The sequence below is a fragment of the Columba livia genome, chromosome Z (assembly GCF_036013475.1).
Source record: "Columba livia isolate bColLiv1 breed racing homer chromosome Z, bColLiv1.pat.W.v2, whole genome shotgun sequence".
Classification (NCBI taxonomy): Eukaryota; Metazoa; Chordata; class Aves; order Columbiformes; family Columbidae; genus Columba; species Columba livia.
In genome coordinates, this window is record NC_088642.1 from 53,492,477 (window position 1) to 53,509,915 (window position 17,439).

General features: G+C 40.7%; 1 long non-coding RNA gene across 1 annotated transcript; it reads right to left on the reverse strand.

Moving 5' to 3' along the window:
• Positions 1 to 3,018: 3,018 nt before the first annotated feature.
• LOC110363012 (uncharacterized) lies at positions 3,019 to 9,229 on the reverse strand. Its single transcript, XR_002420817.2, has 3 exons — positions 8,570 to 9,229; positions 7,894 to 8,055; positions 3,019 to 7,796 (listed from the first exon to the last, which is right to left on the reverse strand). It is a non-coding gene; the product is annotated as an uncharacterized LOC110363012 (long non-coding RNA).
• Positions 9,230 to 17,439: the final 8,210 nt, after the last annotated feature.

Sequence of the window (17,439 nt, forward strand, 5' to 3'; positions counted from 1 at the left end):
AGAGGTCCTCAAGGAGCTCTCCTATCTAGTTTTTCAAACTGAACAACATCCCCAATAGTGATGAATTTCTGCTATCCCAAAACTGTGATGGGTGGTGTTGTCTGAAGGTCTAGTCCATTCTGTGGTACTGGAGTAATCCTGCCAAGGAAGGATCTGAATCTGAAGGGCAAGGACTTGATGTGAGCTACCCAAAGTTTCTTAGAAATAACTGGAGTGGATTCCCTTTTCTTGTGTAAGAGGAACAGGCAGTGTGGTAGATTTTGTACTACAGATAAAAGTTGGCTGTACTAGGAGGATCTGGTGATTGCAAATTCTTAAATAAGTGTTAACAGGTCCACTGTCTTTACATCGTTAATAACAAGACCACACACCATTTGCAGATATACTTGTTTGGAAGAGCTACTTAACTAATTTTACACTGTTCTTTAGCTGAATACTTTTCAAATACAGCAAGAAAGTAAGGCACAAATCAGACTTGTAACGAGACCCCACAGCCCAAGTTGTATCATACACAGCTCTAAAATAAGCAAATCTTTCTTTGATAAGTCACTTTGATTATTTGAGTGTTGACAAGTCTTCATGGAAGAAATGTCTTTTTCTTTGCAGTGGAAATACAGAATTTCCTGGAACATGGGCAGGGTAAGAGCTAAAATCCCTGATGAGTGTTATTAAGGACATTGTTATGGAAATGTAATATGTTGTAGCTCTTTGGAGTAGGAATTTTCCCACCACAAGATTGTACTATTTTAACAGTTATTATAATTAAAACATACCCAAATGCATTTGTTTAGACAATTTTCTTTCCTTTTTTATGAAGCGGTCTGAAGCAGAAATTTTGGAATATACTTTTTTTGGAAAAAACTGATGTGGAAATGGCACTGAAAAGACTTGCTTTGAATTAATAGCATTTTCATATTTTATCACACTGAAATGCTGAAATATCAATTTGAAACACAGACTTATACTACCTTATGTTGGTTCAACCCAAATTTTTTCTTAAACTTTTCATCCATTATCAGGAAATAAGAACATCACTAACATCACAAAATACCAACACTGGCCCTCAAAATACAAAATGTCTGTGTGGCTCCACTCTCACTAGGAAAATATTTCAGTGGAAAATATTAACCACTGTCAGAATTGATTAAAAAAATTATTCCCATTGACTTGAATTCTTTAATACTTGCCAAGGACAGGATATTTTTCTACATTGCATATTTTTTTGCATCACACAGTAGACACACCACTGTTCCTGCTGCAGTTGTGTGCAGAGAACTGAAAATGGAAATGCATCCAAAATCTGATTAAGTTCTGCAAATCAATAGGGAAAGCTGACCTTTTACATGTGAGATGAATGTATTACACAGTAATTTCAGAGCAGTGCCAATTCCAGCACTGATCTTTCTTTTATTTCTTTTTTTTCTTTTTTTTTTTTTTTCCAGTGCCACGGGTGATTGGCCACCAGCTGGATCAAAGCTGCCAAATCCATTTCCCAAACAGCCCAAGTGACACAGGCAAAGACTGGCCCTGCCTCCATGCAACTGCAAGGATGTGAGGTGTGCATGCTGCCAATTCGATCAGGCCTTCTCCCTGGAAACCTGCCTGGCATTAGGCAGCTTATGACTATCAAATATTTATCATATTGTCAGCGCATAAAGCAAGGGCTAATTGTGTCTTCTATAGTAGAGCCCAACATTGCAGGCTGTTTAATGATGAGTGAGAGAGTTTCCTCAGCACTTCAAGGAACAGAGTTTCTCCGCTTGGTGTCTTCTTCTTTGTCAAAAGCCCTATTCATCTACACAAAGCTGCCAAGCTGTTAGAAGCTATTTACCATGCATCCTACAGATTGTAGAAAGAGGTACATTGTGCAGGCGAGCCACCATCACTGACCAGAGAGTGCAAGCACAGTCCGGTCTAGGAACAAGCACCAGAAATGCGTTGTCTAGTCTCTGTGTTCCAGAGGCACACAAAAAGTCAACCCAGGCAGGTGGCAAACTCAAAAGGAGGAATTTATTTCTCCTCTTCCAACCAAAAGTGTTTAACTGGTGATGAGTCAAGAATAAAACGTGCTCTTGATCAAAATTATTTTATGCTCTGACAAATATCCAGTAAACATCAGGTTAGAGATACCAAGGGGAATTGAATTACTGCCCAGCCGGCTCAGAGGATCCCCAAACTCTGGAAAAATGATTCAAAACATGCAGTCAGTCACCTATATAAGATGAGGCTCTCAACCTTGAGGACATTCCTTAGGTTGCATCCCAGCCTAAGGGGAGACTTTCCAACTGTAGAACTGCTGCTGCTCCAAGAAGGACCAACTCCAAATGCGGTCTCCAGTGACCTGCATTTATACCCTAGTTGAGTCTGAGCTTTGGTCATATATAGTCAGTGGTCTAGAAACTTCTCTCAGCTGGGGCATTTCATTGGCAAAGGACTCTGTTTATTGACCGGGGCGTGTACATGACCATAGTGTTCCATCAGTCTAGAAGTTTCTGGTGCTTTTGAGCGGGACTGTGGAAGGCACACCTGCCACACTCTGTCACTGCAGGTACGAGAGAAGGAAAAGGGACAGTGTTAGGACCCAAAAAGTCTTGTGTTGAGCTGAGGTGGGAGGCCACCACAAATAAAAAGAATCAGTACAAAGGAGAAAAACATGCTTGTTTTTATGATGTAGTGGCTCTGTATAGGGCTGGGATCTCTACTAGCTGAGGAATACAGCTCCTAGTGACTTTGCAAGGTCAGGTTTTGGGTTAGTCACAAGCTGACAGCTGTCAGGGATGGCTAGATGGGGATGTATTTGTATATCTTAAAATTATGGTGAATTACTTGGTTTTGATGCCTGTGTTTGGAGGCTAGTTAAGGACTGAGTGGATTGTAACGTGAAACACAAACGGATAGACTTTGTTCTGTCCATGGAGGTATAACTCCAAATCTATGGCCAACTCTTCTGAGGGGTGCTACAAAGCCAAAAAGAAATTAAAAACCCTCTTAAAGAGATGTCATTCTTGATTAGTCCTATGAGAAGTTAAATAAAGGTTTGTGAACATTCTCCCTCACCCTTACAGAAAGGCCCCTTCTCTCCTTCCAGACATGAATATTTAATGTAAACTACTATTTGGGAGGGCTTGTGCTGTTGGGCCAGAGTTTTGCATGGAAGTGGCATGGTTTTGTTTTCACTTTGACCTCTAATGCTGTTGCATGTGGCTTTGTTTGCTTGTATTAGTATTTCCCACAGTGTTAGAACTTAACTTAAAAAAAAGGCAATGTGTTTGTTTTGTTTTGTTTTTCTCCTCATGGAGATAGATACAAATACTAAAAGCAGGCACAGATAAAAAAACAAGTATTCAAAACCATGAACTTTGAATTATGTTTTGTTTTGGAATGGATTCCTTCAGTATGTGCAGATTCAGAGATATATGATTTTCCCTGGGTGCTGACAACCAGGAGGGTTTCCGCAAGTCATCTGACCACACGGCATAGTGTATGTTATACAAACCCTTGGTCACAATATGTTGTTGGAAGAAGGTCTCTCTGTCTCGCTGACACAGGCTGCGGTTGTTTTAGAAAAACAAAGACCTGAAATTCCTGGGATAATTTCTGCTGAAAAGTGATGAGCTGACCAACAGCCGAGTGCATGTTCATTGTCTTGAGCTAGAAGGTGTGTCCCCCTTCGAGAAGAGGGGAGGAAAGCACATGGGGTTTGTGTGTTTGCATTTGCTCATCCTGAATTTCTGTTGTGGTGAGTCTGGCTCTCTCTGTTAAGCTAATATTCTCGGCCTGACACTAGCTTGCTATTTCAAAGGCTTTTCTCAGTTGCACAGAGTAAGTTATGACAAGTAAAACATTCTGGTAGTTACCAGAGGCCCATCAGAGGGACCTCAACTGTGGAATCCTTTTCCTCTGTGGGCTAACCCAGCAACAGGGCCCTTGCGGTTCAAGCATGGCTTAAGGCACACTCGTTCTGGAAGAAAGCACTTGGTTGTAACACAAGGTCATTGAAGCACACGGTAAAATGCTGGCTTTATAGTTTTCCTGAACTGGACTCAGAATAACTACCTAAGTTTCTTGGTGTTTTCCAGGAATAGGAGGTATGGTGGTGTATACCATCATACAGATGCTAAGTAGTACCATAATAGATGGTATAAGTTGGTATAAGCTCTGTACAAACAGTCATATTATTCTTTCTCCAGAGAGAGGTAAATATACAATACACATAGCAGAACTGATTTCCAGCTGCCACTCCTCAGTCTGTGTCCAAGTTAAGCCAGCCACTGTCAACATGGGATTTGAAAAGGGAGAAAAAGATGGGAATGCTGTGCATGAGCTTTGCTGGTCAAGAATACACTCCCAGAATTCCCAGAATTAGTCCTCAAACTTACTTTCCTTAAGAAACCTGCTTCTCTTTCCAAAATGTGTGAATCAACAGCATTAAGTAAACAAGGTTTGTGACATACCCTCTGGGAGAAACCACTGCAACAATACATGTGAGGATTCACCAGGTGATAAACAATTCTCATGTCATCTTAGCTTTAACAAGGAAGTGTGTTTTCATGAATACAAGACTATCCATTGCAGTTTATGGTCTCTGCTATAAGCTTCTACTGTAAGTTTTGGGAAGTTAACCCTATTCTTCACTTGTAAAATGTGCAAAACCTGAGTGTAAAACACTCCAGTGAAACTAGGGAAAGATTTACTCATTAATTCCTTGCAGAATGTAAGAGAAGACTTCCATATTTGCAGTTTCTGAGCTCTATTACAAGGGTCATCAGTTTGCCCAGAAATGTCACTGCTGTCATTGCAGGCAGTGTGTGCAGAAGTATGGAAGAAGCTGTGTAATCACATTTTTAGCCTATAGTGTTATAGAGCAGTCAGCTTCTTTTGGGGCTTGGAAGCATCATTAGACTGCTGGACTCTAATAATTCATAATTGCATAACCCATGAATTGGGCATACATCTAGTTTTGAGGTTTTCAGACTCAGCTGATGAATTTAATCACAATTGAAAAGCTTTGCCAGATGAGTATGATGCAGCGTAGCACTCATCTGCCCACTCAGTATGGTTGCTCTGTGTTTAAGTATTGCAACTACATCAACATTTCAAAACCCTTGAACTTTGCTGTTCCACTTAGAACTAACCCCTGTTTGCTGCTGGCTCGCAGGACCCCTCATGAAAAGGCACATAGCAATGGAAGAGGGGAGAAAAAAAGAAAAGAAAGAACAAAAGGCTTTTAACTTGCGCCATACATGATCATGATAGAGTGCCTTCAAAGAGCATTGGGGTTTTTGAAAATCACAGGAGTGCAAAGAGGTCACCCATAGATATTTGAATTATTAACACATGTTTAACCATTAAAGAGATGTATTGATAGAATATCAATGTGATTAATTATTTAGCCACACAAAGTACAGCACAGAAAACAAATTAAGTATTCCCCACTCTTTGAGAAGGATGAACCTTGAATAAATGCATCATAAAAGGGTTTGTTACCACAAGGCTTGTTAATATCAGATGATGTTAGAGTATCATAGAAAATGTGTACATGTTGATTGCATTTATTTTGGTTACAAGATGAGCCTTCATCATTTGATCTATAGTGAGATGGAGTGGAGAAAACCACAAAGAACCATCTTTGTGTTTGACAGGAGATGTGGCAGCTGTTTAGCTTATGGTGACCTATTAAAACAAATAGGTTTCTAAAGGAAATGTGTACAGTTATTTGAAGAAGAAAGTCCACCTAGTAAGACTACTCACACATACTGTTTTCTGTATCTGTATTAAGCAGCCCTGGCTGCACTGCTGGTGCAAGCTCTGTGCGAAGGACAAAACATCCCCCTCATAGTCTTTGTCGGCAGGAAAAAAACATTGTGCTGTTGGAACCTGTAGCTCACTTTTTTGGTCAACTATGGCAAATAAAACTTGACCCATCACACATCTACCTTGCAATATACTTATGGCTAAAATTCCTTCAAAATTTGATTCCAGTATATGGTTATTGCATAGTTTCTTCAATCGTTAGTCAATTATTCAAACAATCCAAGCAGATGTTTAATATGTAGTCCCCAGAAGTACGGTATAAAACCACTGTATATCCTCTACGTACATGATATCTGAAACAGGGAATTAGTAAACATAGTTTTGGGAAGGCCTCCAAAGTCTCGCCTTTATTTTATGTATAGTTCGTGGGCACTCAGTAGAGTTAGGTGCTCAATACTTGCTACTGTGTTTCACCAATAGTGCAATGTTAGGCTGAGATATCTCACACACGCTTATCTACCTGCAGTGCTGGGGGACTTGCCACAGCAGGTTGGCTATGTGCTGGTCTTTTCCACGGCTACAGAGAAACAGGATAAAGGCTGCTGGTGTGTGTATATCTATTACTCCCTTGGTTGAGGCATAACAAAAGACGCTTACTCCATTTGCTAGCATGTCCTCTTCGCCAGGGACTGGAGAGATACCTCTCTCCTGGGTGTAGCCTCAAGTGGACAGTCATGATGAGTGGGAAAAAAATGACTGTCCACAGCCACCGAGGGGGCAGAGGGAGGAGAGAGTACTAAGTCCACTTGGGGGAGCCAGAGTTTCTGCAGCACAAGCAGGAACCAGGAAACTTCGGGTACATCTGACTATAACCTCAGGAGTGAGCTGCACTGGGACACAAGTATTGAGCTACACGCACCTCGTTCATGATGAGTCCAGTATAGGAAAAGTAATCTCAGCTATTTGAATGCCCTATTTTTATATCACTGCACTTTTCAGATGCCAGAAAATCTTCTAGTGTATGGATGTGAGATAAAATTGTACATAGCCAACTGGATAATTAATCTGGAAAACTAGTATGCAGGTAAAAGAAATAAAAACAGGAAAATGCAGGAATAAAAAGAATAAGAGATCATACATTTGTAATCAAGAATCATACAAGCAATTCCCATTGTGCTGGACATTAAATGGAACATTAAACAGCAATACATCATATGACTTTTAGTTTCCATAGTGTCTGAAGAACTGTGTCTCAGACATTTTTGTTGTTTTATTTGGTTTTGTCGGCTGAAGATTTCCAACTTGTCAATCGTGTGCATAGTATTCAGCTTACGTATTTAGTATAAAAACATAGCAATCATTCTGTAAGTCACGCAACCATTTATTGCTCCATTTTGGCATCTGCAGTTGTCCAGCAGACATGGGATAGCAAACTCTGGGCTGGCTTAGAAGCAGATCTCCCAAGTATCCCACTCAGGAGAAGCATCTCAGGAAAGGTATCAGGGTACAATTCAAACTGTAACCTTGTCACAAACCGAAAACCTGTCCTTAGCTTGGTGGAGAGCAGACAACCCTCTGTTCAGGTCCCTTTGGTCCAGCTGGGCTCTCATAAGACCTTCTCCTCCTGGCTTGTCTTGGGATGTAGTGCCAGGAGATCAGAGACAATTTTTGATCCATGGCCTTGGGGTATGAAGCACAGGGAAGCTGTGAAAGTGGACTTATAGTGTTTCTGAGAGAGACCTCTCTGTACGTTGCCCCACAATTTTAGGGAACTCACTGAATAATTTAGTTCTAATAGACTGTAGGGACTTCTCACGTGGAATTCTTATGCCAGTTAATAATACTTAGTACATATATTGCTCTCCACATCTGCAAAGCACTTTGCAAACATTAACTAATTAAGCCTCACAACACTCTGGGGAGGTAAGTATAAGTAAGTTATTATTGTTAAGTAAGGAAGGCTCTTGTCTCTCCTCTTAGTGGGAGTCTTGGGGGAGATCCAAATCCTCCATGCTGCAGCCCTTTCTGGTCTTCATTCCCTCCTGTAAGTTAAATTTACAGAGTGAATTCAGAAAGGAAGCCACCTTTCTGCTCCTTGAGCTTCCACAAGGAATTTTTGAATACTCTGTTTCTGCTTACCTTGCACACCTAATCCTGGCATCAGCATGGACAGCTTCAGGGATTACCCAGGTCTTCTGTGACTTTTCTCCAGGGTTTCTTTCCTTCCAGAGAATCCAGCATCTTGAAGGGCTGCAGTGATCTCAAGTGTAATGCTGATTTTCTTGGAGGAGTCAGAAAACTCTGGGGAAAACAGCAACAAAAGAAACAACAACCAAAACCCCAACACTTTTCAGAATAAAGTATGGGCAAAATCACTTCAGTTTGCTGCCTTGGAAATTAAAACCGCTACTCTAAAACCTGACCTCAGCTGGTGGTAAAGCTCTCGTTAATGTCAGCTGTGCAGGAACAGGCCTGTAACAAAATTATCAGGAACCCTTATATTTTCAGCAATGCACAGGTTTTCAGTGTGTAATTTACAGGAAAGCCAGTGGAAATTACATGCCCAAATCCTGCACATCCAAGAAGTCAATGGCATTTTATTGGAAAAAGCAATCCCCAAATGCAATGCCAGTAAAAACCTTATGGACCATTTCTGTTTTTTCCACCTTCCAGAAGACTTTCTTGCAAACCCTGGACCAGTTTTTGATGTACACTGAGATTTCTGGCAATGTCTCACGAAGGGACGCTGTGCAGAGAGGACTGAAAACACTGATAACCCCAGCTGTGACCAGCTAAGGCTTTGCGAAGAACTTACCAGAAGCAGTAGAACATGCCCCACATGTCATCTTGTTCAGTTCTGACAAGGAAATACTCTCTGTAGCTCTGATGGGAGCTTCATTGGAAAATCGCATCCCCAGAAATCAAATTGCTGCTCAGCAGGGCTCCTCATGAAGATTTAGGGTTTAATATTTATAGGCATAATAGTGCTGCTAATATACCACATTAAACAGACACTTTGAAGCTCTGACAAGGGAAGTGAGAGAAAGCAGAATGGCAGCTGCTCTGTCAGTCACTTTCTATTCTATGGAAACCAGCTGGTTGTTATTATCACTCATTATTTGCTATTTAAGCTAGACATGTTACAAAAAAAAACAAAACCAAAAAAACCTATGTGGCCAGGAAAAAAAAGCAAAAGTGGCCTTCGGGGACTTAAGAAACTTTCTGTGGTCTGATACATATTTAAGTTGATGGTTTTTCAATAAATCTCTTCACTTCCTTCTCCTGCCACCTCAGCTGCCATATTAAAGTGATCAAGTTGACCACAGATTTACTAAACGGAAATATGCAGTTCACTTAGTCTTTAAACCACATAAATACCTAAGAGGGATTTCTTCAGTTTCCAGCATTCATCTTGAAACTACCGCTTAATGTTAAATCGTTAGACCTCAGGCGCTTTTTTTTTTTTTTTTTTTTTTTTTTGCACAACCCATAAGCAAGCACTTAAAACCTCGATCGTCTTCCACCAGAAGGGAAATGAGTATGCCTTGTGCTGTGAGACACCAAGGGCAAGTTTCTAGTAAGGCTGGAGAATCTTGAAAGGGTTAGTTGTTTGGTTAAAGGTGCAACATGCTTGAAGATAAACTGACCTTTTGGAGACCCCTGTAGCCATGCCTGATTGACTATGTGTTTTCAAGGGAACAAGCCTGCGTGCACTTCACTGAGGCTCCTGTGTTCTGGTTGTGCGTATGATGTTGTCTGTTGTTTGGGAGGAATGCATGTGTGCACATTTGTGTGTGTGTGCGTTTATTTACCTAGAAGTTTCCTGCAGAGTGTAAAAAAATAATCAAAGAAAATGACTCTTCGATAAAAACATTTTCATCTAAAGTTCTCTAATTGCTCAAAAAAAAATTAAAAATACATTTGACTGCCACTCACACTAGACAATGAGGGAGCAGGGCACTAGCACAACCATCAGCAGGGACCACTCTGCACCTTCCTGCAGGTCCTTTGTGTATGGAGCAAACTCCCTACAGAGACCACCCCACTCCATGTTACCCTCTGGCATGTCCATCCTTAAAACTCCTTTCCATCATGACCACTATAAAACACATGACAAGGGCTAAGCAAATAGATGGTGTGGGATAACCACTGCTTATTGTGCTCATATGTGTTGGCTTATCAGGGCTTTCTGCTCCTCCCATCTCCTTGTTACATCCATCTGCTATCTAGTGCCTTATGACTTAAATCAGGCCTTGGATAAATGTATGTGGAGAGATGGAAATGATTTCTTTGTATGGTAGTACAATTTCTAGAACAGCTGGACAGTATCCATGGACAGTACTGCAGTACAGCCAAATGATAATAATCATTATGGCAGAGAGCTGGAACAGCAAACTTAGAAAAGAATTGGTAGGCCTTTTTGCTTCAGCTGAGGCTCCCAAAATATTTGGACCGTGTACCTCATTAGCAGGGAGGGACAGATAGCCACAAAGCCAGGGATGCCCATGTTTTTCCAGATAAATGCAGCTTCTGAGGCTCCTCCAAGGTACATCAAGGTGCTCATGTTTGGATGGTTCTGGGAGCAACACAGGAGGGCCCTTTCCCATGCACAGTGAGTGATCAGATGCTCCTGGCTGTTGCTGTGTGCCTTGTGGAGCTGAGAGCACGTTGAACTGGCTTTGCAAGCACACGTGGCTCAGCAGGCTTTGTCAAAGTTACCCGCACCAGTCAACAGAAGTTTGGCACCCATCTGTTCTAGGGGCATTTGGAAATTCAATACCTGCTTGCAAGTCAGTTTTTTAAAGGGTGCTGGAGTGCTGTCAGCCTGCTTGGAAAGTGAAGTTCCAAAATACTTTCTTTTTTTTTTTTTTTTTTTTTTTCTTTCCCCCGCACCTAATTAGTACTCCTTTGGACTGAGGATTTTGCTACTTTTTTAATCAGGACTGCCTCAAAGAGCAGAAGGGCAGCAGTTTGCCCTCATTCTCCTGGACTTCATGGAGATTAAGAACTTAGATCTACAGAACTTTTTTTGCATTAGCTAAATTTATTTCCTTCCAAAATGTTTATACAGGAGCCTGTTTCACTAGGGAATCCTTTGTCAACATTTCCACTTTTGTTTTCCTAGGTATAATCAAGTACAAGTTTGTATATGCTCCCACTCCTCTCCATAAACATGCCATTCTTGAACATCTGATGTTTTTGTGTTATTTCACTACCTGCAAAGTCATTGTCCTTCATCCATTATTCTGATAAACTAAAACCAACATTCTCCTTCCAGCTGCCCCAGTTCAGAAAATCTTAGAGTAGTCAAAGGTTCTGATCTGTAAGTCAAATTATGTTCTAACATGCTTGTCTGTGATTTCTGTAGTCATTGCATGTACATTTCTGAGGGTAGAATGTAGCCTACTGACATCATTCACCATGTGTCAACATGAGGGAAAATTAATTTGTATTAAAAGAAATTTGTCTCAGTTAACAGAGAGTGGGTGTATATCACACATACACCACTGATTTTTGTGATTTGAAGTTTGCACTGAGAGGAAAGTAGTAATCTGAACAAATTATTTTTTCTCTGAAAATCACTCTTCAGGCAAGATTTAAATATTTACGAGTGATCCAAGGGAAAATTTAGTTTGCGAAGTCTTTGTTTCCCTTGGGAAGTGCTTCTGTCAGGACCCGTAACATGCAGTCAGGCACCACGAACACAAGAAGGGAGGGTGCAGTTCAAGCATGTGATTTATATTTGCAGGACTCTCAAAACTGGCTGGTTTACTCTCACTCAGAAGTCATCATCTTTTAATAGCTTCCTCAGATAAAGCTGAGTTTCGTATTTATCCTTTAGAAGAAATAGGTGTGTTTCCCCGATAAACCTGATGGTGACAGAGAGGAAACAGCAAGTTGAGTTGAAACCTGTGCAGCAGTCACCTAACTGTGAGTGGGAGATATGAAGGTCCCGCAAAGCGAAGTATGGGATTCGGCTCCTCTTCCATGCCACATACACAGGGGATATCAAGTTGTTACAATTGTTGACTGCAAAGCCGTGGCTGATGTTAACAGTATGTGATGCTTTTGCCAGCAAGGAGTCCTTTGAGTTCTGTGTTGTTAGAGAGCTGGAGGGTCTAACTGGGATGTCAGGATGTTGTTTCAGAGCACAGCTACTGCACTTATCTTGCAGACTTTAGTTATTCAAAGATGACTTTTCTTTAAGGAGAAGAGACAATATTTTAACATGGGAGTTTTAATCCAGCGCTAACCAAGAAGAAACCCCATGATTTGGCTGCATCAGGTGAATTCTCCTGCAAATTCGCCAACAGGTTCTTTTGGGCTCGCTTTGGACACTTAATTTCTGTGAAAGGGACCTCGGATTCCTGGTGGACAGCGGGATGACCATGAGCCAGCAATGTGCCCTTGTGGCCAGGAAGGCCAATGGCATCCGGGGGTTTATTAGAAGGGGAGTGGTTAGTAGGTCGAGAGAGTTTCTCCTTCCCCTCTGCTCTGCCCTGGTGAGACCACACCTGGAATATTGTGTCCAGTTCTGGGCCCCTCAGTTCAAGAAGGACAGGGAACTGCTGGAGAGAGTCCAGCGTAGGGCAACAAAGATGATCAAGGGAGTGGAGCATCTCCCTTATGAGGAAAAGCTGAGGGAGCTGGGTGTCTTTAGCTTGGAGGAGACTGAGGCGTGACCTTATTAATGTTTATAAATACATAAAGGGTGAGTGTCACGAGGATGGAGGCAGGCTCTTCTTGGTGACAACCAATGATAGGACAAGGGGTAATGGGATCAAGCTGGAACACAAGAGCTTCCACTTAAATTTGGGAAGAAACTTCTTCTCAGTAAGGGTAAGAGAACGCTGGAACAGGCTGCCCAGGGGGGTTGTGTAGTGTCCTACTTTGGAGACATTCAGATCCTGCCTGGACACATTCCTGTGTAACCTCATCTGGGTGTTCCTGCTCCAGCAGGGGGATTGGACTAGATGATCTTTCGAGGTCCCTTCCAATCCCAAACATTCTGTGACTCTGTGATTCTGTGATTCTGTGATTCTGTGATTCTGTGATTCTGTGAACCATGTCCTTCTTCTCAGATTCAGCAGCCCTGAGTCCAGTATGTCAGACATCTGCAGTTCCTTTCCTCTCTACAGTTTTTTTGTTAAATATCAAGACGAAGGTAGTGGAGAGAACACTGATTCGATGAACATGAATTATTGTGTTCAGTGGTTAAAGTAAACTGTTCTTTTAAATAGAGTAGCTCAAATCATGATATGACAAAAAGAACAGGGAGATTTAAGTGTGCAGTAATAAAAAACAGTCCTACTAATCTAATCCTAAAATGAAGCCAGCACCACACTGTTGAAAAAGCTAATTTCTGCTCAGTGTTATGCCAGACTAGTTCCCTGACATATTTAAAGCCCAAGTTGTTTATAAGGCTATTATTAGAGATTTCTCTCTTTCTGAAACCAAGGGAGGAAAATAGTGACTGAGGTAAAGGTTGCAAGGCCCCCAGACTGTGTTTCTGATTTACGATTCAGATACAGACATCCTGTTCTGGTAGAAATGGCCTTGCTGGTGCATTTCACAGTGTGTTTTGTAAGGTGTATTTTAAAGAGAGACTGGAAACAAAAAGGGGTAGTTGAGCTCCTGAGGACTGAAAAACAAGTCAGTCTGTCTGTAGAGTGTGGCACTCTCCTGTTCCCCTGAGGAGAAAGCTCTTAGTGCATTTCAGCTCCTGCAATGACAGTGATGCTATGTTTCAGGTTTCTCACTGCACTGTAAATGACATTATATTAAAGAAGTGCCTTTGGGCTGGAATACACAAGTGAAGAAAATGTTTGATTAGAAACAACTCCTACTATTCATTGCAAAGTGGTACATGATTACAAATGGTGTAACTACAGTCAGTGCCATCATCACCCATTGTTAGTTGCATATTAGTTATTTAGATTTTCTGTCTTTATGGTCTGTGTAATGGAGGTATAAGCTTGTTTGGACACTGTTATTTATGCTAATTACATGCCACTGAAAAACAACAAAAAAGTATATATTCAATCTAAACCAGTCAGATGTGAAAAGTTTTGCCTAGATCTTCAGCCAGGTCTTCCAGTGGCAGGAGTCAAGTAAATAGAGCCAGATACAATAGCAGAAAACACTCTCTGAGAGTAGTCACAGAAATCCTGTAAGCTGATGGAGAGTTATACACTTCAACTTTAGCATATTGATTATCTATAAATACACTAAAGTGAGGAAGGAGTTCTTTAGGGTGGACTGTTTATCTGTGTTGTAGGGAAAAACTGGAAAGCTGAAAATCAGCTTGGACAGTGACAAAAATATGTAATTGTATTATTTAACTCTTTATTTAATTCACTGCAATTTGGATCACTTCTGATGACACCATATAACACCCTGATCAACCTATCAACTCTGATACACCAACTGTATGCTGCCCAAAGGATGAAGGAGGTTATCTGAAACATTTTTCTGTCTCTGAATTCTGACTGTGCAGTGTAGTATGCAATGAGCCTAAAAGAACAGAATTACAAAGGGAAAAACATTGCTATGGCAACAAAATATTTCTATTTTAAGTGAGCTTGGTGTAAGAAAAGAAGCAACAGTATGATTTAAACAGAAACAGATTTTGCAAAATAAGAAATGCAATCATTACTTTAAAACAACATCATGATTTGGCCTCATTTGTGATGGCATATCTACCTGTAACTCCCTTTTCTCTGATTTTTTTCTGAGCTTATAGAAACATAGAACAACATTTTATGGCTTTAGAAACTGAGAAAGGAGTTAAATGAGCTGGTCTCAGGAGATACAGCAGTTCCTTAACAAAGCTAGGTACAGAATGTGCATGATGCAGGATATAAGGTCAAGATCACTCCTAACTAGGGTTAGGCACCAGTCTGAGGAGACTGAACTAGGAGTCCTCAGTGTCAGAAGGTATCTTTGCTTTCAGTGAGGTACTGTATCCCCACAGCTTAACTGTGGCTTCGGCTGAATGGCCAAGAGAATGTAGTAAGGGCCTGGTTTTCCTCTGATTTTTCTGGAGCACAAAAGTTCTGTTTTGCTAGTCATCTATCTCAATTACATGCCTAGGATGTTTTGTCTTTTGCAATATCATCTCAGCAACTTTTTGGGGAGCGGCTCTTCAGCTGTTAAAGGCCAGCTGCCAAGAATCTGGAGAATAAGAGAAATCAGCAGCCTTCCAAATACACTGCTTTTACAATAACACACACAAAAAAAGAAACATTTACACAGATAATTAAAGCAATCATTTTTTTCTCCTGGAAAATGACCTTACAGAATTTCAATGTAGTGGCTGCCTCCTGTTGATTAAACTACATCTTTATAAGGAGCAGAGATAAAATTCAGCCGAACTATGCATCTAAAGAAAGACAATACTACCTGCTTGTCAAAGAAATAAGATCAAACATGTTTGTCCAAAAAGCAGTCTCAGATGTCCATGCAGAGCTCCGCCTCAGTGTAGTTTATCTGAGCCTTGACTCTACTGAGGTACCTTGCAAGGCAGAGTGGACATGATTTACTGACAGCACAACCTCACACCAAAACGCCATCTACATCCTTTTATTTGGCTTTACCTATGGGCTGCTTTTAGGCCTTCAGAGCATCTCAGCTGATGGGAAACAACAAGAAGGGACCTGCATTATTCTGGGCTTTGACAACTTGGAAGTCCAGGCTGTGCAGAAAACTAGAAAGACATGAAGATCCCAGGTCCATGGCTTAGCAGTGACTATGAAATAGCACCACTCTTGTTCAAAAGCACACACTGTGAGGAAGCCCAGTGCCCAGAGACTGCCCCAGTGCTCAGAGACCCCCACAGGCTCAAGGACTTCATGGGCAAGGTCCAGCACTCAGAAAGAAGACACTAGGATGTGTGGAGGAGGATGCTGATTTGGGCCATATGAAGCACCGTTGCCTGCACTGTCTGGAGGGATGGAGTCTGCTGCTGTTCAACTGCTGCAACAGGCAGGTGGAAAAGTTAGGGAAAGTGCACTTGGAGCATACAGGTGACCCTTATCTTGAACATATTGTGTCTTAGTGATCAAGGGTCTGAAAGGACTTATCGAGAAATGGATGTCATCTTTTCATCTATACTCAGCTACTTGAAAGGCTTCTGCTTTGCCACTAAGGCGAGCAGTGGTTTGCTTTATTATCCAGGCTAGGCTAGGACATGCAGCGTCCTGCACAGTCTCGTGAATTTAGGAGCAAACCAGATCATTCAAAGGCAGTTATTTTTTGCCAAAAACCCCAAGTGATAGCTTAATTGGCCAATCAATTCAGAATATGCTCCACAATTAAATAAATGGCAATTTGATTATGTGCTGCTGCCACAAAATACAATTTGATTTGACTTCAGGAAAGTGATGGCTTTTTCTTTAATATTTGGTTACAGCCTTTCAATTGAGTGTAACCAGGGGAGAGCAGAATGCTGAAATATTATGATTTCTCCATGTTAAACTTGCACATGTTTAATACTTATTAAAAGATTAAATGACTTTTAAAATCAAATTGAGTGATTCAAGCTTGCAGAATAAGGCTTAATCTCTCACTGTTCCACCTCTGCAGACTAAAATGATCCCTGCAGCAAAAGTGATCTTTTCAAAAGTATATTTATTGAGCTTCTTTGGTAAAACTATCTTTATTACTTCTCTTTTTTTATGCTTTGGGTTTAGTGTTTGTGTGTGTGTGTGATTGTTGGTTTTGTTTTGGGGTTTGTTTTGTTTTATTTTGTTTTTCAAGAGACTTTTGATCTACTGCTGTAATTTTGTTTATGTCACAGCTGGACTTTCCTAGGAGAGTAGTTATATTCATGTTGTGTCTCACGTGACAGATTCTCCTAAGTAAATATATTATTTTGAGGCAATCAAGATTTTGATAGCAGAGCATTTAAATTAATATAATAATAGGTTTTTAGAGTCTGAAGGGACTAGTCATCCCTGGTCAAACTTCTTCAATTTGTCCTAATACTTCACTCAGTAATTCCTGCCTGAAGCCCAGTGACTAATGGGTAGAAGTAGAATAAAATCTTTAAGCAGATACCTCATCTTGATAAAAGAGATCTTGCTGCCATATTATCTACAATGTCTTCTAAGTTCTTCAGAGTTGCTGTTTCCCAGAATAAAGGCTTCAGTCATTAAGTACAAACCTGCATTTTTAATTGTTTGATATAAGTCTTCATATGACTTTATTTGATGGACTTGTTTGACTGCACCATTCACTGTATATTTGTTTAATATCTTCCCTGTTATTTATGATTTCTCCAACCTCTGAGCCAATATGTACATTATCTACAGTGGCTTCATTCTTCCCAAACCTCTATGAATTGATCCCTTCCAGACTTTAACCAAATGATAAAAATTCCTAACAAAGTCTTACAATGGGAGACCTCAAGTTTTTCATTAACAACAATTTATTTGTTGAAAAGATGCTGCACTGATGCATTATGTTTGCACAGGACAGTATTATGAGGAATGTCTAACCTCACAGAAAGTACTAGTCTGCCTTATCAACCAGACTTGTAATGGTCTCAAAAAAGTACTTCCAAATTTATTGGAACCACCTGTTTTTTTCTGTTTTCTACATAGATGTGTTGAATTCTAATTCTATCTCAAGGGCTGAGAGCTACAGACAGTAAGATATTGAGTGTCTTTTCAAATTTATGTCTTT